Source organism: Mobula birostris, chromosome 2 (genome assembly GCF_030028105.1).
Source record: "Mobula birostris isolate sMobBir1 chromosome 2, sMobBir1.hap1, whole genome shotgun sequence".
NCBI lineage: Eukaryota > Metazoa > Chordata > Chondrichthyes > Myliobatiformes > Myliobatidae > Mobula > Mobula birostris.
Genome location: NC_092371.1, coordinates 132,546,704 through 132,569,854, shown reverse-complemented (window position 1 = coordinate 132,569,854; position 23,151 = coordinate 132,546,704). Strand labels below are relative to the sequence as shown.

Genomic DNA, 23,151 nt, shown 5'->3' with positions numbered 1-23,151 from the left:
CAGGACCTTCTCCATCAACTTACCAACCACTGAAGTAAGACTCACTGGTCTATAATTTCCTGGGCTATCTCTGCTCCCTTTTTTGAATAAGGGAACAACATCCACAACCCTCCAATCCTCTGGAAACTCTCCCATCCCCATTGACGATGCAAAGATCATCGCCAGAGGCTCAGCAATTTCCTCCCTCGCCTCCCACAGTAGCTTAGGGTACATCTCATCCAGTCCCAGCGACTTATCCAACTTGATGCTTTCCAAAGGTTCCAGCACACCCTCTTTCTTAATATCTACATGCTCAAGCTTTTCAGTCAGCTGCAAGTCATCACGACAATCACCAAGATCCTTTTCCATAGTGAATACTGAAGTACTCATTAAGTACCTCTGCTATTTCCTCCAGTTTCATACACACTTTCCCACTGTCACACTTGATAGGTCCTATCCTTTCATGTCTTATCCTCTTACTCTTCACATACTTGTAGATTGCCTTGGGTTTTCCTTAATCCTGCCCGCCAAGGCCTTCTCATGACCCCTTCTGGCTCTCCTAATTTCCTTCTTATGCTCCTTCCTGTTAGCCTCATAATCTTCTAGATCTCTAACATTACCTAGCTCTCTGAACCTTTTGTAAGCTTTTATTTCCCTCTTGACTAGATTTACAACAGCCTTTGTACACCACGGTTCCTGTACCCTACCATAACTTACCTGTCTCACTGGAAGGTACCTATGCAGAACTCCACACAAATATCCCCTGAACATTAGCCACATTTCTTCTGTACCTTTCCCTTAGAACATCTGTTCCCAATTTATGCTTCCAAGTTCCTGCCTGATAGCCTCATATTTCCCCTTACTCCAATTAAATACTCTTCTAACTTGTCTGTTCCAATCTCACTCCAATGCTATTGTAAAGGAGATAGAATTATGATCACCATCTCCAAAATACTCTCCCACTGACAGATCTGACACCTGACCAGGTCCATTTCCCAAATCCAAATCAAGTACAGTCTCTCCTCTTGTAGGCTTATCTATATATTGTCTCAAGAAACCTTCCCGAACACACCTAACAAATTCTACCCCATCGAAACCACTCGCTCTCAGGAGATGCCAATTGGTATTTGGGAAATTAAAATCTCCCACCACGATAACTGTTATTATTATACTTTCCCAGCATCTGTTTCCCTATCTGCTCCTTGATATCTCTGTTACTTATTTGGCAGCCTATAAAAAACACCCAGTAGAGTTACTGACCCTCATCCTGTTCCTAACCTCCATCCACAGAGACTCCATAGACAATCCCTCCATGACGTCCACCTTTTCTGCAGTCGTGACACCATCTCTGATCAACAATGCTACGCCCCCACCTCTTTTGCCTCCCTCCCTGTCCTTTCTGAAACATCTAAAACCCAGCACTTGAAGTAACTATTCCTGTCCTTGAGCCATCCATGTCTCTGTAATGGCCACCACATCACAGCTCCAAGTACTGATCTACGCTCTAAGCTCATCCACTTTGTTCACAACACTCCCTGCGTTAAAATAGACACATCTCAAACCGTCGGTCTGAGCTCCTCCCTTCTCTATCACCTGCCTATTCTCCCTCACACACTGTCTCCAAGCTTTATATATTTGTGAGCCAATAGCCTCTTCCCCAGTCTCTTCAGTTTGGTTCACATCCAACAATTCTGGTCTAAACTCCCCTCAGTAGCCTTAGAAGACCTCCCCGCCAGGATATTGGTCCCCCTGGGATTCAAGTGCAACCCGTCCTTTTAGTACAGGTCACACCTGCCCCAAAATAAGTCCCAATGATCAGAAATCTGAAACCCTTCCCCCTGCTCCAATCCCTCAGCCACGCATTTATCCTCCACCTCATTCTATTCCTATACTCACTGTCACGTGGCACAGGCAGTAATCCCAAGATTACTACCTTTGCGGTCCTGCTTCTCAACTTCCTTCCTAACTCCCTGTAGTCTGTTTTCAGGGCCTCTTCCCTTTTCCTACCTATGTCGTTGGTACCAATATGTACCACGACCTCCGGCTGTTCTCCCTCTCACTGCAGGGTATCGTGGACGTGATCTGAAACATCCCGGATCCTAGCACCTGGGAGGCAAACTACCATCCAAGTTTCTTTCCTGCGTCCACAGAATCACCTGTCTGACTCCCTAACAACAGAGTCCCCTATCACTACTGCCTTTCTCTTCCTTTCCCTACCCTTCTGAGCCACAGGGCCGGACTCTGTGCCAGATCAGGGCCACTGTTGCTTCCCCCAGGTAGGCGGTCCCCCCCCCAACAGTACTCAAAGAGGAGTACTTATTGTTCAAGGGGACAGCCACAGGGGTACTCTCCGGTACCCGACTCTTCCCCTTCCCCCTCCTGACTGTGACCCACTTATCTGTCTCCTGTGGCCCCGGTGTGACCACCTGCCTATAACTCCTTTCTATCACCTCCTCGCTCTCCCTGACCAGACGAAGGTCATCGAGCTGCAACTCCAGTTCCCCAACACCGTCCCTTAGGAGCTACAACTCGACACACCGGGTGCAGATGTGGCTGTCCGGGAGGCTAGGAGACTCCAGATCTTCCCACATCTGACACCGAGCACAGAACACCAGCTTCACACACGTTCTTCCTTTCCTGTTACTGCCTAAGCCCGTTGAGCCAAAGCCCTATCACTTTACCTTCTCACTCCGCAGCCCGCTGGATATGGCAGTCTTCTTTTTAAACCTTTTCTGCTCTACTGGCTAACATCACGCGCCTGTGCTGTCTTGCCTCTCTTTACCCCGAGTAAGATGCCTTCGCTCTGAAAATCCTTAGCCGTTCCTCTCGCAGCCTTCTTGCTTCGAATCTAAAACCACTGAAGAATCCTTGCATTTTAAAACTTTTCCTGCTCTACTGGCTGACATCACATTCCTGCACAGTCTTGCCTCTCTTTACCCCAAGTAGTAAAATGCCTTCGCTCCGAAAATCCTTAGCTATTCCTCTTGCAGCCTTCTTGCTTCGAATCTTTTTGCCTATCTGTATATTTTGTGATGCGCATTTATTATGGCTCATGATAATTTATCATATGGGGCAGGTGTGGTAGAAGCAAATGAGTATAGTTAAGTATTCATGCTCTGTTAGCTTAGTTAGAGGCAGCTGGGGACATAGATGATAGTTTTTGTTAATTGCTTCATTATGTTAATTTTACTCCACCATATTGCTAATTTAGTTTTGTTAATTTCCAACATCACTATAAGATCATTTGTTTCGTAATAAAGGGTCAAATGTACTTTTTTCAACTTTGAAATCCATATTTTGGAAGTGCATCATAGTGTCAATTCCCATACTCAGTCTCTCAGCGGTTTTGATTTGTTTTCAAGTCACTAAGTTTAGTTAACAAAAATTAAAAGTTATACCAAATAAACACCATTCTATGGCAAAGGATTGCTTCGGACTCATTGGTGAAACTGGAGCAGCTTGTGGAAGGATTAACCGCAACCTTTTACTGATTCATGCTGCGTATTTGTGGTTTGAACACAGTTTTTAAAATGGTCAGCTCTGCCCATCCACTGGAGACTGTTGCTTGGTTGCATGGTGTTTGCCTGAGGGTTCGTCACTTTGTTTTATTGAAGTGGTGAAATAGTCTTCCGGACACCGATGTTTGAATTGAACACTGTTTATTTGGTCTGGTTTATGTGCTGTGGATGCACAGTTTTGTTAGTTGCCTACGTTTATTGAACAGAATATCGCCACTGCATTTTACAAATGTGCTGCAGGCAAATAAAATTAAATGTGAGTTGAGCAGTAAAGAAAAAGTAGCACAAGTGAATCAAAGCAGGGAATGGATGTCAGTGACCCTGAAGTTGGGGCTGGCAAGAAGAGAAATTATATGCTGCTCAAGCTTTAGTGGTAGGATCGAAAGCCTTCAAACATATAAAACAAATATTGACAAAAATCAAAGTTTTAATATCTTCAATTAAGGACCTTATGGAAAAAAGGAAAACATCTAACATGTGCAAATCACATCAAGGACTTGACTAATCTCTGAAGCTACTGCTAAGCAACATCACATGCTAATCAGATTATTTCCCAAGGACAAAGAAAAACAGAATGTTTTTCAAACATTGATAGCTATAGCAGTGCATTCACAGAGGATGTGAAACAGTGGTTGACCCAAACATATTAAAGGTCATGTTGCTGCAACAAGTAAATGTGTGTATCACCTTCGATAAGACAATGTTTCTCTTGCTCTTGCGCATACGGATACAGATTTGTTCCTGCAGCAGAACTTGAAGTGCTAACATTTGACACACCATTGTTCGGTTTCACATCATGTTGTTAGTCATCTGCTCTATGTATAGTCAAAACATGCCTTGGAATTTGAGAAACATAATCTGTATCTAGCACCACCTCTGTGTGTATTAAAACAGAGGCTGTTTTAGCTGCATTAATCACACAATGATTACTGAAGGACAAGCATGTGCTGGAATAGCAAGAGGAACATCCTGTGATGGAAGGTGAGACAGATTCACTTTTGTAGCAACACCAAAGCATTAGCAGAAGCACCTTTACAGACAACCACAAGCAAATAAGAGTGCAAATGATAGAGTTAAACCAATGTGAAGTACACGAATCTTCAAACAATAAACTTCCCACTTTTTGCCAAGCTAGTGATGCTTTAACTATTAGGAAACTTCCTTTCAAAAACCCCTTAAGTTTAAAAGAACTGCATTTTACATTTCATATGAACCACATTGCTCTTGACAGCATCTGCTTGTCTTGGGTATTGGACAACCAAGTCTATTGCAGAGGTTTGACATAACTTTTTGTTGGCTTCTATGCCATTTTGAATTGTCATCATCTGTGAATCTACGTTTCTCTTCTCAAGCCCCTTTTCATAGCATACTTATTCAACTGTCTATGTCTCCCAATCAACAACTGCTAATGGGGGAGGAAAAAAAACTCAATAAAAGCATACATCTGGTTTCCATCCCGCTTTAGCAATGACATATGGAGTAATTGCATGAGTCTGTGCAAAGCCAGTCAATGTACAACTATTATTCTTCGCAAAAATTGCATTTTTTAAAATATAACCCTTGTTCTGCTCTTTCATCTGCTCCACCTGAAAAAGTTTAAGGGAAACAACTATTCCCTGCATTCTACCAAGGCCACTTTAATACAAAGTGTTGGGAGATGTATGAAAGCAACACATTATGATCTACAGTCTTGAAGTACAAAGTTCATGATCCTATTCAGCATCTTATTACACATTCATGTTCAACAGCTCGGCCAGCTGAAGGCAACTGGATAAAGAGAATTGATATCAAACTTCATCTGAAATAAAGGGAAATAAATTCATATTTAATGTTAGTCTCTGGGTTTGGAAACATCAAAAGAATGCATCTAATCCATCTAACTTCTTGTTGAAAAAGAAAAAAATAAAATTTAATTCTGAAAATACAAACAGAAGTTACTCCGGTCAGATAATGTACAAGGAGGAGAAACAGAGTTAATCTTCTAGATCATTAACTCATGCTGCCTAAACTGTTGAAAATTTCCAGCATTTTGTACTTTTAACCTACAGTCTTATTTCCATAAAATGAGGGAATGCAGTGATATCCATTTATGTGAACCTCAACAGGCATACAGATTCAATACAACCACGATGCACTTTCACTGTTTCACAATAAGATCCAACTAAGCCAAATACCAAAAGAAAAAACAGCTTTAATTTTAATGCATAATGCATAGGAAAGAGCTCTGTTTTGATGAGCACTGACAAATCCTTTTCTCCATCTGGCATATCAGCTGCAGTTGGCTGAAAATGCAATCAGAAAGACCCCTTTGGTTATACATCTTTCATTTAAAATAGTGTACAGAAGCCAGCCAGGTGATACAAGCTTACCATGTCTGCTGCACAAGGTGCATTTTTACTTTAACCTGGTATACTATACTATGACCCACCAACAAATCAGACAGACCTTGCATCAGAACCACCCCCCCCCCAGTTACAAAGCATCAACCACCCTACATAAAATTAGTCTGCATTCAGCAGATATTCATTTGCATTTATGAGGCAAAGAAACATGATATAGTTCGGAGTTCTCCTTCAATACCTACTACATTGTCAGATTTCTGACTTGCAGTGCTTGGCTACTATAGACCAGTGCTGAGTACAGATAGATGGAAGATGAATCAAATAGAGTTGATGGGCATGCAAGGGCAAACAGGTTACAAGGCAATAAGGAATAAGGCCAAAGAGACTAGTCTGAGAGCTAGCACAGAATAAAATGGGTCACAAAGCCATTTACACAACAAAAAAACCTGGACTATCCAGCAAAACTTGATTTCTTTTGCCTAGCCTAGTCTCCCTCCAAGTACAGTCTGAGGTCAAAATAAATTGTCATCTTTGACATGTAGATCAACTTCAAACCACACCTTTCACTTATCAACCAACTCAGCTCCTGCTTCAACATTTGCTGCTGAAACCATTGATTTCCTTTAGGCTTGCTGTAACCTCCATAAAATGGAGATCACCCAAAATTCTCCTGCCTGTATCCTTTGATCTCTTTTATTTCCAAAATTCTCAGAATATACTGTCATTCTCAAAATAACAGCTCTCTTTGAGTTCTGGCCTCCAAGAAATTTCCGCACCATCATTGGCAAGCTTCAAACTCCACCAAATAAAAAGACAGTGGCAGTGGGGACATTATAATTGCTACTGGATAAAAAGAGCAATGGTGAATAGTTGTTTACCCTCAGAATAGATGAGTACAGAGTTTCGCTTCCTAGAATCGGTAATGGTGCCACTTTTTACTTATGACAACAAAACTGAATTTCAAGAATATAACTTCAGGGAGGAATACAAAATAAGACTCAGAAATAGAGAAAGCAATGAAAAACATAATACTTTTTAAGCGCAAGATTAATCCATGACATGGACAAAGCATTTTATTCACAAGAACAAACCTATTTAAAATAACCAATGTCTTTTTAAAGTTGGCGCAGATACGGAAGCAGCAGAAAAAGTTGAAAGCGCCACCGAAATAAACAGGTTCCTTTGCTTGGGTGACAGGCAGAAAGCACAATTGCAGGGAAATTACTATGAACCTTTGCATACAAGTGTTTAGATTTCAGATGGAATATTTTGTCCCATTCTAGGCAGAGTGCAAAAATCAAATCTTTGGACAGATAGCACCAGATGTGAGAAACTTCATTACTCGAGGTCAATTGCTCTGCTCGTTGTAGGTGTAGTAAAGCTAAAAGAAACAAATCAGCTTTCAGATATGCAAAAATAATGACAAAGAAAGCCTTCAAACATTTTCAAATTATGTTATGGAATCTATCAATGCCTCTAAAGGTCTCAAAATTGAAGAATTTATCAAAAACAATAGCACTACAGGGGAGAATTTATTTCACAGTGCAAAACATACTCCTAACAGGGAATACAATAATGTACTCGGTTTCATGATATCTTTGTGTTTAGTTAATTAACCACCATGAACCAGCACTTGTTCCTAATTGCTCTTTGCTCATTAAGAAACTTCTCATCCAAGACAATAACAAAATATACACCGGCGAGAGATTGGCTTTAAACAAGCTACATTCACACCACAACTTAACATCCTGTGCCAATTAAAGGTACAATGGAAATGACTGCCATAAGGGAAATGCCTCAGTCTCCTGTGAGACAGATAAACTCAAAAACAGGGTAGCAGTTCAGTGTTTCTCAAAACCCAAATGCCTTAATACAGTCACTGACTGACCACCCAACTCCTCCGATAACAAGGAACTTCAAAGTTCAAAGGAAATTTATTATAAAAGTACATACATTCTACCATATACTACCTTGGGATTCACTTTCTTGCATTCACAGTAGAGCACCAAATCAAGGAAAAACACAAAGACAGGCAAGCAACCAATGTGCATATACAGACACTGACAGCTAAGCCTCCTGTACCTCCTTCCCAGTGGAACAGGCTGGAAGGTGGGGTTCCTAGAGGATGTATTCTGCCTTCTTGTAGCACTGCAGCATGTAAATGTACTTAATGATAAGGAGGGCTTTGCCTATGGTGGATTGGGCTGTACCCACCACTTTTTGTAGGCTTTTCCCATTCTTGGGTATTGGTGTTTCTAAACCAGGCCGTGATGCAAACAGTCAGGATGTGTGTCCACCGTGCATCTACAAAAGTGTATCGAAGTTTTAGATAGCATAATGAATCTGTGCACAAAGTTGAGGCGCTGCTGTGCCTTCTATAAAATGGTACTGTGCATGACAAACCAGATTTTCCAAATCTACCTGCTTATTGAAATCCTGCATGGCAAAAGGGTAATGTTACAATAGTCACAGGGGATTTCAATATGCAGGTAAATTAGGAAAATCAAGTTGGTGCTGGATTCCAAAAGGGGGAATTTCTAGAATACCTACGAAATGGCTTTTTAAGAGCAGTTTATGGCTGAGCCCACTAGGGGATCTGTGTGGTACAATGAACCTGGATTGATTAGAGGTGGCCAACCTTTTACATTCCATGCGTCAATTTTTTCCACTCACAAGTTCAGACGCGCCATACAACTCTTGTACCCCCATTCAATTCTTGTAAAAATATGTTAATATAGAACTTGTGTGAAAAAAAAATCGCATCTGAATTCGTGTGTGAAAAAATTGACGCATGGAATGTAAAAGGTTAGCCACCTTGCCTTAAGGTAAAGAACCCTTAGGGGTAAGCGATCATAACATGATCGAATTCACTCCAAAGGTTTAAGGAGCTGAAATCAAGGTGTATCACAGTGGAGTAAAGGGAATTAGAGGCATGAGAGAGTGTTAGCCAAAATAGATTGGAAAAGAACAATGGCAGAGATGATGACAGAGAGGTAATGGCTAGAATTTCTGGAAGCAATTCGGAAGACAGGATATATACATCCCAAAGAAGAAGAAGAAGTATTCTAAGTATTATAAAGGAAAGATTATATAACTGTCGCAAATAAGAGAAGTCAAAGCCAACATAAAAGCCAAAGAGAGGGCATATAATCCAATAAAAAATAGTGAGAAGTTAGAGAACTGGGAAGCTTTTAAAAATTAACACAAAGGCAACTAAAAAAGTAATTAAGGAAAAAAAATGGAATACTAAAGTAAGCTAGCCAATAATATTAAAGAGGATACCAAGAGATACATAAAGTGTAAAAGAAAGGCAAGAGTGGTTACCGGACTTCAGGAAAAATGATGCTAGAGCAGTAGTAATGGACAAACTGAATAAGTATTTTGCACCAGTCTTCATTGTGGAAGACACTTGCGGTATGGTGGAAGTTCCAAAATGTCAAAGGGAATGAAGTGTGTGAAGTTGCCATTACCAGGGAAAATGTTCTTGGGAAATTGAAAGGTCCTAATTCACCTGGACCAAATATTACTAAGGTGAAGGTAGATAAGTTACCTGGGCCAGTGGACTACACCACAGGGTTCTGAAAGAGATGACTGAAGAGATTGTGGAGGCATTAGTAATGATCTTTCAAGAATTACTTGATTCTGAAAAGGTTCCAGAAGATTGGAAAACAGCAAAATGTCACTCCACTCTGTAAGGGAGAGGGGCAGAAGAAAGGGAACTATAGGCCAGTTAGTCTGCCCTCAGTGGTTGGCAATATGTTGGAGTCATTTGTCAAGGGTATGGTTTCAAGGTACTTGGGGCACATGACCAAACAAGCCATAGACAGCATGGTGTCCTCAAGGAAAAGTACTGCCTGACAAATCTGCTGGAATCCTTTGAAGTAGTAACAAGCAAGATAGACAAAGGAGAATTAGTTGATGTTGTGTACTTGGATTTTCAGAAGGCCTTTGACAAGGTGCCACACGAGGCTGTTTAACAAGCTAAGAGCCTATCACATTAAAGAAAAGTGGCTGATTGGCAGGAGGCAAAGAGCGGGAATAAAAGGGAGCCTTTTTCTGTTTGGCCGCTGGTGGCTACTGGTGCTCCACAGGGGTGTGTTGAGACTGCTAATTTTGATATTACATGTCAATGATTTGGATGACAGAATTGATGGTTCTGTGGCAAAGTTTACGGATAATATGAAGATAGGCAGGGGGGCAGGTAGTTTCGAGGAAGTGGGGAGGTTACAGAAGGACTTGGACAGATTAGGAGAATGGTTAAAGAAGTGGCAGTTGGAATACAGTATTGGGAAGTGTATGGTCATGAATTTTAGTAGACGAAATAAAAGGGCAAACTTTTTTTTTAAATAGAGAAAAAATTCAAAAATCTGAGGCACAAAGGGACTTGCAGGATTCCCCATAGTGAAAAAGGCAAATGCGATGTTAGCATTCATTTCAAGAGAACTAGAATACAAAAACAGGGATGTAATGTTGAGGCTTTATGAAGCACTGGCGAGGACTCATTTGGAGTATTGTGAGCAGATTTGGGCCCCATATCTTAGAAAGAATGTGCTGATACTAGAGAGTGTTCAAAGAAAGTTCATGAAAATTATTCCAGGATTGAATTGCTTGTCATTTGAAGAGTGTTTAATGGCTCTGGGCCAGCACTCACTGGAATTCAGAAGAATGAGGGGTGACCTCATTGAAACCTATTGGATGGTGAAAGGCCTTGATAGGGTGGATATGGAGAGATATGTCTCCTATGGTGGGAGTGCAAGACCAGAGGACACAGCCTCAGAATAGAAGTGCGTCCTTTTAGAATGGAGATGAGGAGGCATTTCCTTAGCCAGAGTGATGAATCTGTGGAATTCGTTGCCACAGGCGGCTGTGGAGGCCAAGTCTCTATGTATATTTAAGGCAGAGATTGATAGATTCATGATTGGTCAGAGCATGAAGAGATACGGGAAGAAGGCAGAAGATTAGGGCTGAGGAAAAATGAATCAGCCAAGATGAAATAACAGAGCAGACTCAAAGAGCCGAATGACCTAATTCTACTCCAATATCTTATAGTCTTACGGATAACAGCAGAACCAGGTCTGAAAAAACAACAAGTTTGTTCCATGTTCCAAGTTTATTCTCCTGCAGGAATGCCCTTCCCGAGTTTGAAATTTTAAATAACCAAAGGCATAATGTGCTTTGGATGTAATCAATCTTAAATTGTCTAAGGTATCAATTATGTTCAAACAGAAAATACTTTAAAAATCACCAGATATTTTAATCCTTAGAGAATTGTTGATGTTCTCTCTTGCCCTCTTGCCAGATGGAAATCTATTTTTCTTGTTTTAAATTGCTCCATTTTAAATTAATGATCATATTATCAGTGTGACAAAGGGTCAATATTGTACCAGGCAAGCAAACAAAAGATACAGAGGAAGCAAGCATACAAGATTTGGTTAGATTTCAAGGGGACATTTGAAATCCACAAGCTTAATAATCTTGACCCACAATACATACAATAAGGAAGAAATATGCAGCTTACTTTGGTGGAGAGGGGGCTTCCACTGCAGACCATCACCAAAATCCATTAAGGTTTCATTGAGGTTTTGTGCCATTGACCCTAAATTGTGTTGTGCAAGTTCTACTGGAAAACTATAGGTAAGGGAATAGTGATTTTGCATAGGATTGGAAGATGTACATTTCATAAGTCAGATTGAAACAAGAGAATGTCTCGAGAGAATCCTAGTCACATAGGGACTGGAAGGGCTAAACAAAATGGAATTTGAGGTTGAAATCCCCATTGGGATACAAATACTTTAAACAGACACAAGTAGCACTATTCAAGTTAATGAATAGGAAATGGCAAACTTCTTCAGGATTTTGGCTAGACTGCTCACACTTTTGTTGTGCCATGTGCTATTTTGTCTTTTACCGATTCCAAGAGGTAGTGGAAGTACTCAAGACACATCATCATGTAAATTGACATTTTCTGCTCATATCCATCATGCAATAAGCTGTGAGTTGACAATAAGGACCAAACTGAACTGGCATTGGGCCAAAGTAAAATGCAGCAGAAGAAAGTCAGGTTATATGGCAACTAACCCCTTCAGTATTTTGTCCCAATACTTGAAGTCAAAGGAATCAGTGCACACAGCATACAGGTCCACTGTATGATCATAAGGTATACAGTGGCGCTAGAAAGTTCCTAAATCCAGTAAAATTTTCTCTATTTCTGCATAAATATGACCTAAAATGTGATCAGACGTTCACACCGGTCCTAAAACTGGATAAAGAGAACCCAATTACATAAATAACACAAAAAAATTATACTTTTTCATTTATTCATTGAGAAAAATTATCCAATATTACATGTATTTGTTGGGAAAAATATGTGAACGTTTGCTTTCCATAACTGTTGTGAACCTTGTGCAGCAGTAACTTCAACCAAACATTTCCGGTAACTGTGTAGGACTGATCAACATCTGATGATGATAATGATGATGTTGACTCAGACCTGAGAGGCCAGTGTCCGGCATTTTCATGCCTTACAAGGTGCAGTTCGAAAGGCTGTGTGGGGCGCCACTTCTCGCACAGACATTTCGCAGTATTATTTTACGAGGCCGAGTTGCAAGCTCAACATCAACCCGGCGCGGATGGAGCGTGCGCACGGGGCGGTCTGTCACTGGATCGAACTCGGAAACCTCCGTTCTTCAGCCCAGCGCTGATCTCACTGCGCCACCAGCCGACCTGGATCAACATCGGCTTGGAGGAATTTTAGGCCATTCCCCCTTACAAAGTTGCTTCAACTCTGGGATGATGGTAGGCTTTCTTGCATGAACTGCTTGTGTCAGGTCCATCCACAACATTTCTATAGGATTACAGTCAGGACTTTGACCCAGCCATTCCAAAACACGAATTTTCTTGTTTTAAAACCATTCTGTTGTTGATTTACTATTGTCTTTTGGCTCATTGTCTTGTTGCATTACCCAACTTTATTAAGCTTCAGGTGACGGACTGCCACCCAGACATTCTCTTGTAAAATGTCTTGACACAATTTGGAATTCATTGTTCCCTCAATAATTGCAAGCTGTTCAGGCCCTGAGGCAGCAAAGCAGCCACAAACCATGATGCTCCTTCACAGTTGGGTTGAGGTTTTGGTGTTGGTGTCCAGTGTTCTTTTTCCTCCAAACATAGAGATGTGCATTTCTGCCAAAAAGTTCAATTTTTTGTCTCACTTTTCCACAGAACATTTTCCCAGAAGCATTGGGAACAAGTTTGCAGACTTGAGATGTGCAGCAATGTATTTTTTTGGAGAACAGTGGTTTCGTCTGTGGTGTCCATCCATGAACAGAGACTTGAGCAAGTTCTAGAGATTTCTGCAGGTCTTTTCCTATTACCTTGGATTCTTTTTCACCTCCTTCAGCATTGCATGTTATGTTCTTGGTGAGATCTTTGCAGGATGCCCACTCCTAGGGAGAGTTTCCTCTGTTTGCAGACATTTTCTATTACTGATGAACTGACGAACACTCAGGTCTTTAGAAATGCTTTTCTAGCCTTTCCCAATTTCCATGCATTTGTACAATTCTTCTTCCAATTTCAAGATCCTCCAAAAGTTGTTTTGATCGAGGCATGGTGCTGAAATAGATCTTCCTTGAAATTAGCAGGCTCTGTCAATAACCTAACTTTGTCTTTTTTATAGAGCAGGGCACCTCTACAATCCACACCTCCAATCTCATCTTATTGGAACACTAGAATCCAAATAGCTTTTGTAGAAGGCATTACCCCAGAGGTTCTCATACTTGTTCCAACATATTAGATCCCAGTTTCTCAATAAATAACTGAAGTATTTTTTGTGTTATTTATTTATCAATTCTCTTTATCTAGTTTTAGGTCTTCCATAAAGATCTGATCATAGTTTAGGTCATATTTATACAGAAAGAAAATTCTACAGGGTCCTCAAACTTTCTAGTGCCACTGTAGGAGCAGAATTAGGCCATTTGGTTCAAGTCTGCTCTGCCATTTCATCATGGCTGATCCAATTCCTCTCAGGCGCAATCTCCTGCTTTTTCCCAGTATCCCTTCATGCCTTGACTAATCAAGAATCTATCAACCTCTGCCTTAAATATACTTAAAGACTGCTTCCACAGCTGCCTGTGGCAAAGAATTCCACAGATTCGCCACTCTCTGGCTAAATAAATTTCTCCTCACCTCCATTCTAAAAGGACATCCCTCTATTCTGAAGATGTGTGCTCTGGTCTTAGCATCTCCCACCATAGGAAACATCCTCTCCACATCCACTCTATCAAGGCCTTTTACCATTCAATAGCTTCAATTAGGTCACCCCCTCGTTCTTCTGAATTCCAGCAAATACAGGCCCAGAGCCATCAAACGCTCTTCATGTGACAAACCATTCAATCCTGGAATCATTTTAGTGAAACTCCTTTGAATCCTCTCCAGTTTCAGCATATCCTTTTTAAGATACGGGGCCCAAACCTGCTCCCAAGACTCCAAGTGAGGCCTCACCAATGCTTTTTAAAGTCTCAACATTACATCTTCTTTTATACTCTAGTCCTCTTGAAATGCGTGTTAACTTTGCACTTGCCTTCCTCACCAGAGACTGAACCTGAAAATTAACCTTTAGGAATCCTGCACAAGGACTCCCAAGACCCTTTACACCTCAGCTTTTTCTCTTCATTTGGAAAATAGTCAATCCTTTCATTTCTTCTATCAAAGTACATGACCATACACTTCGCAACACTGTATTCCATCTGCCATTGCTTTGTCCATTCTCCTAATCTAAGTCCTTCTGTGGTCTCTTTACTTCCTCAAAACTGCCTTTCATGGTGAAAGAGAATTGTGTGTGTGACATGAACAGAACACATCAATGTTCTATACATTTCAAAATTTAACAGAACAAATTAAACCAGTGTCATGGCACATTTATCGAAGACTATCCCATGTTTCCCTGCAGAAAGGATGTTGACTTTTTGAATGCCACTATCAAGAATGCCAAGGTCAAGGATGAATAAACCTGATGACAGGATTGGATGTGGACACTTGGTTATGAATGCTTGGAGACTGAAAATCAGAAGTATAACATTGCAGTGTGCTTGATCTGGTCTCCCCAGTGTCTGATTAGAGAAATCGACCTCATCTAAAATAGAGCTGAACTGCTGAAGGCTTAGAAGGTTCTTGCCAGACATGGAATTGTGAATGCTTACCGCATGCCAAGCAGCAGCACACAGATGAAGGAAACGCAAAAGACAGAATCAATTCCTGAACTACTCAGGTAACAAGGGCAAAGCAAAGTTATGCACACAAAATGCTAGAGGAACTAAGCAGTCAGGCAGCATTTATGGAAATGAATGAACAGTCAACCTTTCATCAGGACTAGAAAGGAAGGAGGAAAAAGCCAGAATAAGAGGTAGGAGGAGGGAAAGGAGTACATGCTAGAAAGTAATAGATGAAGCCAGGTGGATGGGGGAGGACGAATGAAGCAAGAAACTGGGAGGTGATGGGTAGAAAGGATAAAGAGCTAGAGAAGAAGGAATCCGATGGGAGAAGAGAGTGTACCGTGGGAAGAAGGGGAGCAGGAGGGACACCGGGGGAGATGGGCAGGTGACGACAAGTGTAGGGGTGGGGGGGGGGTGATAGAGTGGGTAATTGAAGAGGGAAGAGTCAGGGAGAAAAGTTACTGGAAGTTGGAGAAATCAATGTTCATGCCATCAGGTTGGAGGCTACCCAGATGAGCAGGCCTCATTGTAGCAGTAGAGGAGGCCAAGGACCGCCATGTTACTACAGGAATGGGGAGCTACATCAGATCATAACTTAAACCTGACAAATGAAATAAAGTTCAATGAGCAATCTTGGCAAGTGAGTTTTGATATGCCAACCATGAAAAATTTGGAAGTGCTGAGGAAAGAAAATGTATGTGCAGCATATCAAACAAAAAGTGTCACTGGAGAATTTGGCTCGCCACAACTTAGTGCCTTGGGAAGATTAAGAAAGCAATTGGAAAAAAATATTTTGGAGGGCTCTATTAGGCAGATCTGCCTGGATTTTCCATTCAGCAACTAAGCGATGGTTCTTACAGCTTATGAGTTGAACTTAAAAGCTTTTAGTGGATTAAAGATCGAATTATACATCTCTATGGTACTTACCTCTTTATGGGATTCAGCAACCACGATATTGCAACCTAGCTGAGCAACTAATCACAATAAAGAATTCTCTAAAGCAAAACACCTGTTAACTCTCTTTTTTAAGAATAAAGGTAGAAGCTGAAAGGAGGAATGGAAGTTCACTACTTGTGGAAATATTTATAAAGAATTATAATCTATTCAAACTATTTTACAACAAAAAAGATAAGCCTCTTCTGTGCAGATCTTTACATTACACTACAGTGCACCATGCGAAGAACAAAAAGAATGCTTACAGCATTTTGGATATCTGTATTATCAGCACACAAGTAGACCACAGAAGTATCCTTTTCAGTACTGAAAAGAGATCTTCAACCAGAAAAAATAGCTCTTAAAATTTTAGCTGTTTCTTTTCACACCAATGTGCTTGGACTTACTGAGTATTTTCAACATCTTTTCATCATGGCTCTACTGCCATGAAGTCAAACTCAGATTGCAGAAACAACACCATTCCATCTGGATAGCCTCCGACCTGAGGGCATGAACATCAATTTCTCTGACTTATGGTAAGTTCTTCCACTTCCCCCCTCCTCTTTTTCTACTCCCCATTCTGGTTACCCTCTTGCCACTTTTCTGCTCCTCACCTACCCATTACCTCCTCCTCTTTCTTCCATAGTCCACTGCACTTTCCTATTAAGATTCCTTCTTCAGCCATTTAATGCTTCTATTTAACCTCTGCTACTTTCTTATTTCATCCCTTCCTCCACTACCCACACATTGTCCCCCTCACCTGGTCTCACCTGTCACCTGCCATCTTGTATTCCTTCCTCACTACTCCTCCCACCCACCTTCTTGTTCTGACTTCTGTCCTTTCTTTTTCAGTCCTAAAGAATCTCAGCCCAAAACATTGGTGACTGCTTATTTCAATCCATAGATGCTGCCCGACTTGCTGAGTTCCTTCAGCACTGTGTGTTGCTCAAGATTTCCAACATCTGCTGAATCTTCTATTAGTGAGATATTAAGTGATCATCTTCTGTGCCCATTCACTAAAATCTTTGATCCACAGAGTTGACTATATTGAGGATAAGGTTAATTTTGGAGTCAAGGGTGAAATCAAAAACAGATGGGCCCTTTCAGAAGAAAAGATTATTTGTAAAGGCAGAATGTGGATCAGCACACTTCAGTTCTTTTTCATTTATACCTTTCTATCATTTCAAAATAAGGATGAGTTTCATGCATGCTGCCAGCCTGAAAACATGAAATTAAAATCACTTGTAACAATCATCCCTTTGCTCTGTGATTAAGTCTAGGTTTATGCTCACTTGCATTTAGAAGAACGAATGACCCGATCGAAAAATCTAAAATTATTACAGTATTCAGCAGGACTCTTCTGTCAGGGGTGGTAACAACCAAAGAGCATAGAACAGGAACAGACTCTTCAGCCCACAATGCTGTACCTAACCAATTAAATCAGTAATTAAATGGCTAACTATATTTCTTCTGCCTACACAATGTCCATATCCTCCAGTTTTCCTCACATTCAAGTGCCTATCATCCCCAATGTTGCTGCCTTTACCATCACCCCAGGCAGCGCATTCCAGAGACCTACCCCTCTCATCTCCTTTGATATTACCTCCTTCACCTTAAATGTGTGTCCACTTGCATTTGACATTTCAACCCTGGGAAAAAGATCTATGCCTCTCAGAATCTCATAAATCTCCCCTCAGCCTCTGTCACTCGAGAGAAAACAACACAAGTTTGTCCAACCTCTTGTTATAGCACATGCCCTCGAATCCAGGCAACATCCTCATCAACACTGTTCAGGACCTTGCCCTTAACGGTGTATTGTCCCTTTATACTTGAACCGCCAAGGTATAACACTCCACGTTTATCCATCTGCCATTTTTCTGCCCATACCTGCAACTGATCTATATCCCACTGTAATATTTGCCAGTCTTCTATGTGATCCACAACACCACCAACCTCTGTGTCATCTGCAAACTTACTAACCATTCATAGGTCATTTATACACATCACAAGCAGCAGAGGTCCCAGTGCAGATCCCTGCGGAACACCAGTAATCACAACCCTCCAGTGAGAATAAGTCCCTTCGACCATTACCCTCTGTTTCCCATAGACAAGCTAGTGCTGAATCCAAACAGCCAATTCAGTATGGATCCCATGTATAAAATCTTCTCTATGAACCTTCCACAAGGGTCCTTGTTAAATGCCTTACTAAAATCCATGTAGACAACATCCACAGCTCTGCCTTCAGCAACCATCCTTGACAAAAAAAAAAAATTAGTAGCAGGTCATGACTTGCCCCACATAAAGCCATGCTGACTCTCCTTAATTAGGTCATTGTTTTCCCAAATGTTCACAAATCTGATCCATAAGAATTTTCTCCATTAACTTCCCTACTACTGATGTGAGACTTGGCTGTCTTGAGATTCCAGGGTTATCCTGTTTCCTTTCTTGAATAACTGAACCACATTAACTACTCACCAGTCCTCTGAGACCTCACCTGTGACTAGAGTGGACAGGAAGATATTGGTCATGGCATCAGCAATCAAGAGTCTTCTCTTGCCTCTCTCAATAATCTGGGATATATCCCATCAGGCCCTACTTACTTACTCACCTTAATGCTCTTTAAGAGACCCAACGTTAACTCATCCTTTACCTTGGAGTGCCCAAGCATACTGATACCCTCAGCACTGATCTCCCTATTCTCCACATCCTTTTCCTTAGTAAATACCGATGTAAAGTACTCATTAAAAAAACTCACCCAAATCTTCCACATCCAAGCAAATGCTCCTCATTTTACCCTTGAATGGACCTATCCTCTCAACCTAGTTATCCTCTTGCTCTTGATGTATGCATAGAATGTTTTGGGATTCTCTTTAATCCTACTTGCCAAGGACTTTTCATGGCGGCTTTCCTAATTTCCTTCTTGAGTTCTTTTCTGACTTCTTTATAATCCTCAAGGGCTTTGTTTGATTCCAGCTTCCTAAGCTTTACATACTTTTCCTTTTCCTTCTTGACTAAATTCATCACCTCTCTCGATATCCAAGGTTCTCTTCCTTTCTTCTGACCAGAATATAACTGCCTTGTTCTCTAGTCCTTATACAACCTCTACATGTGGAGTTGCCCAAAAACAGCTGTTCCCAATTAACCCTTCTTAGTTCCTGCCTAATGCTCTTGTAATTTGCTCTGCTCCAATTAATATTCTCCCGCAAGATCCTAATTCAATTATGGATGCTCCCAAGCCCAGCTGCAAAAGGAAGAGGGTTGAGCATGGGGCTAGCAACCCTATCCCGTAAAAACCCAAAGCATAGAAACACCAAACACTCTAAAGACCTAATCCCCAGGAGAAGAAAGGTCTTCACCTAGAAGACAAATGGAATCATGTGGTGAAAGTAGAAGCCACTGGGCCAATCAACTTCTGGCCCAGGACTGAAGACTCTAGTGATCTGCTGTCAACAGCCAATGCCCCAGTAAACGGATGATGGGCTTAAGCAGCAGCAAGGTCCATATTTACCCTTTCCCCTTAGCTATTTTAAAACTTCATTGTTCCTTAACTGCTCACCCACTGAAAGGTCAATGACCTGGTAAGGGTCATTACCCAACAACAGGTACAGATGACCCTGTCCTCCTATTGAACTATCTACACATTGATTTTTAAAACACTCCTAGATGCACCTAACAAATTCTGACTCATCTACACCTCTTCCCAGTTTACATTAGGAAAGTTGATGCCCTTATCTCAACAACCTTACTGTTGTTACACCTTTCCTTCATCTGCTTGCCTATCTGTTCCTCAATGTCCCAGTAGCTTTTAGGAGCTGGGGGGTGGGGGGGGGGGGGGGGAGGAAACTGTGGTAGTGTCTCAGAGTGAATACACCCTTCCTATTTTTGAGTTCTACCCCTACAGACTTAGTGGACAAGTCATCCATTATGTCCTCGCTGAGTGCAGCTGTGATATTGTCCCTGATTATTAGTTCAACTTTCCTATCTCATTTACCTCCCTCTCCATCTTCTCTAAAACACTGAAACCCTTGAACATTAAGTACCCATTCCTATTCATCTCTCAAACAGGTTTCTATAATGGCCATAACATCATAGAGCATGAATCAGTACATGGATCTAAGTTTGCAACTGTACCCATAAAATTCCTTGCATTAAAATGCACATATGCCAAACTACCTGTCTCATAGTATCTATTACTTTGCTCCAGCCTGTTTTTACTGACCTTGACATCTATCGTCCTCTCCATCCATCCACTTTCTCACCCGGTGCTCTGGCTCCCATCCCCTGTCAATCCAGTTTAAACCCTCCTTACAAACACTTTGAGCTCCAAGTCAGCTATTGAGGACAAGAAACTTCTTCACCCAATCTAAGTATCTTTAAGACAGATTGTTAACTTTATAACAGGAATCAAGAGACACGAGTTTACTAACAGAAGAAAAGCTTTGAGGCAAAGATTAGCTATGATCTTACTGACCCAGTCTTTGTTTATATGTAGTTTTACAGAACAATTTCATAAGTTCTATTGCATTTCTTTATTTTGCCTTCAATAAATGCCTGCAAGAAAATGAATCTCAAAATAGCATGTGGTATCATATACATACTTTGATAATAAAAGTTACATTAACTTGCAGGCACCAAGGGGTGAGTGGCTTATTCCTGCTTATAATTCTACAGTATATACAGATGTAATCTTTTTCCTCATTTATAATGCGTAATTAGTCAACTTATTTCCCTCATCTCTACAACACCAACCCGATAATCCAATTGGAGTGCATTAAGTGTTCACCCAATTGCGGTCTTAACTTATTTTGCCTCCTCTACAGCAAATGGTTAAAAATGTGACTCCTGTGACTACAATGAACTCTAAAGCTTTCTACCCTGTTAGGCATTAATATGCACTCAACATTTTGGACAATTTGATCCAGACTATTTCCTTATGAAATGGGCTCCAGATGTATTTCCTAAAGCCTTACGGCGATCTCAGTTAATGAAGAGAGCTTAGTTGTTTCAGCTTATCCAGCAGATGTGGTTATAAGCTATGAAGAACAGGAAAAATGCATCATACTGTATTGAAATATGGTGGAAATACTCAGACCATGCAGCATCTAGGCCAGCGACAACAAAAAAATAACACTTCAAGTTGAGAGTTTGAGGTTAAGACACATTTCATATTCCGTAAACAAGGAAGGGGGCCACAAATAAAAAAGGAAAGTCTGAAAGAATGCAGAGCAAGAATGAGGCTAATAGGAGATGATGCCAACTGAAAATAGGTGATACACATGAGCAAGTTAGCAGAAGTTACATATGGGTATGGTTTAAAAGGATAGTGAAATAAAGCTGCAAGGCAAGGGGAGAAAACAGAACAATGGAAATGCAAGATTCTATACTGGAATACTCAATTATCTGAAAATATGGAATTTAATGGTCTGGAAAACTGATGTGCCAGTTCTGAAGATAGGGTGATGTTGCTCAAACTTTCAATGAACTTTCTTGGAACCATACAAGGGTGAGGTGGGCAAAGTAACGGCAGACGGAATTTAATCCTGATAAATGATGCACTTTGGAAGCGCACACAAGACTAGGATATACACGATGAAATATAGGTCACAGGGGAGTGCTGAGGAACTCTTAGAAATATGTTGTCATTCGCTGTGTCTAAATCAAGGTGCTTCTGAACACCACTGTTGGGGGTAATGTTAGTGGAAGAGCAGCAATAGATTCAAAAGACAGCTCAACACCTCCTCAAGGCTCAATGGAGATGGGTTATAAATGTAAGCCTTGTTCATGATGCCCAAATGCTGAATATGAATATTAAAACAAGGTAGTTCAATTATTTTGGCCTTCTCTCATTTTAAAGTTCTCTTACTTGTTTTTAAAGCTCTCAATCATCTGGACCGGAGTACTTCAGAGTTGCTTTTGTTTTATAATCCTGCTTGAGGTCTCAGATCTTCTTCCACTGCTCTCTTAAATTTAAGCAATCACACTTAAAAGATAACTGACAGATCAGCTATTTTGAACTATGCTCCTAAACTCTGGAATTCAATACCTAAAATCATAAAGGGATGCCCACTCAGTTGAACCTTTTAAACACCAACTCTAAACCTATTTACTTAACCTTGCTTTTTTAACTAATTTTTTAAAATCTTTTATTTTCATGCTTGCACTCTATCCTATTTGTAAACCACTTTGAACTACATTTTCTGTATGAAAAGTAGTCTACAAGTTATTATTGTTCCTTTAATTTTCTTTCCCACTCCAAGTTTTTGTTTGTGCTTTGAGCTGTAACCATCTAATTCTTTCCATTTGAAAAAGTAAAAATACTTTTGCTCAAGATAAAGCAACATTTTACATTGAATTGTATATTTGATCGATCAATTAAGAGCATGAGCACAAATTTCACGACATATGCTAGTGATATTAAATCTGATTCAGCTTGCAAGAAGAACTTCAAGGATATCAAAGAAACTTAAAGGAAACATTTTTTGAAAGCAATGGAAGGTTAGGAGCACAATATTTGTACTTCAAACAGCCGCAGTATAGTGTGTTTATAAATAAATGTCTTCTGGTCAAATTAATAGATGCTCAGTTATTTCAATTATGTTAGACATTGTTTAATCTACTCTGTTGTGGGCAAGTATACATTGCTAAACCATCACGTTAGATTGTGGTCTCTATTTTGTGTGGGTGAAAGCTTTTGCTGTTACGCACTGCTATTGTTCTCGGATAACTTCTTAGGTTTGGTCTACTCTCCTAGTAATGAGTCAGGCAGACGAACAATTTCAGGTTGGAAAGCTGGTCTGCATTGAGATTAATGAGTTCAGTTGAGTAATATTGGACTATACCATTTGTGCTCATTAACCTTGGAAGATGAAATAAAGCAAGATTCCTAATAAAGATGACATAAATCCATGTTGAATATGCACAAATATGGATTAAGGTTGGAGCCAGATGAGAATGAGGTGTAGTTTCTCTGTCCTCTCCATTTCTTAGATATTTGTCAAGATTTTGGTGTGCTTATTAAATACCTGGGAATTGAAACAAGACTTCAAGTAAATATGAACTGTTTGGTGCCGTTTGAAAGAAAATTGAATTCTTCATCAACAATGAATATAATTATGTCAGTCTTCATCACAAGAAACCAATAAGTTTGGTTGTTCATTTTATTTGCTCTTC

The 23,151-nt window shown here is 40.5% G+C and overlaps 1 protein-coding gene across 1 annotated transcript in view; it reads right to left on the bottom strand.

Annotated features, from left to right (window-relative positions):
- LOC140191284 (inactive tyrosine-protein kinase 7-like) overlaps positions 1–23,151 on the bottom strand; it is a 211,542-nt gene that overhangs the window by 125,349 nt on the left and 63,042 nt on the right. The gene's annotated exons all lie outside the window — the stretch shown is intronic.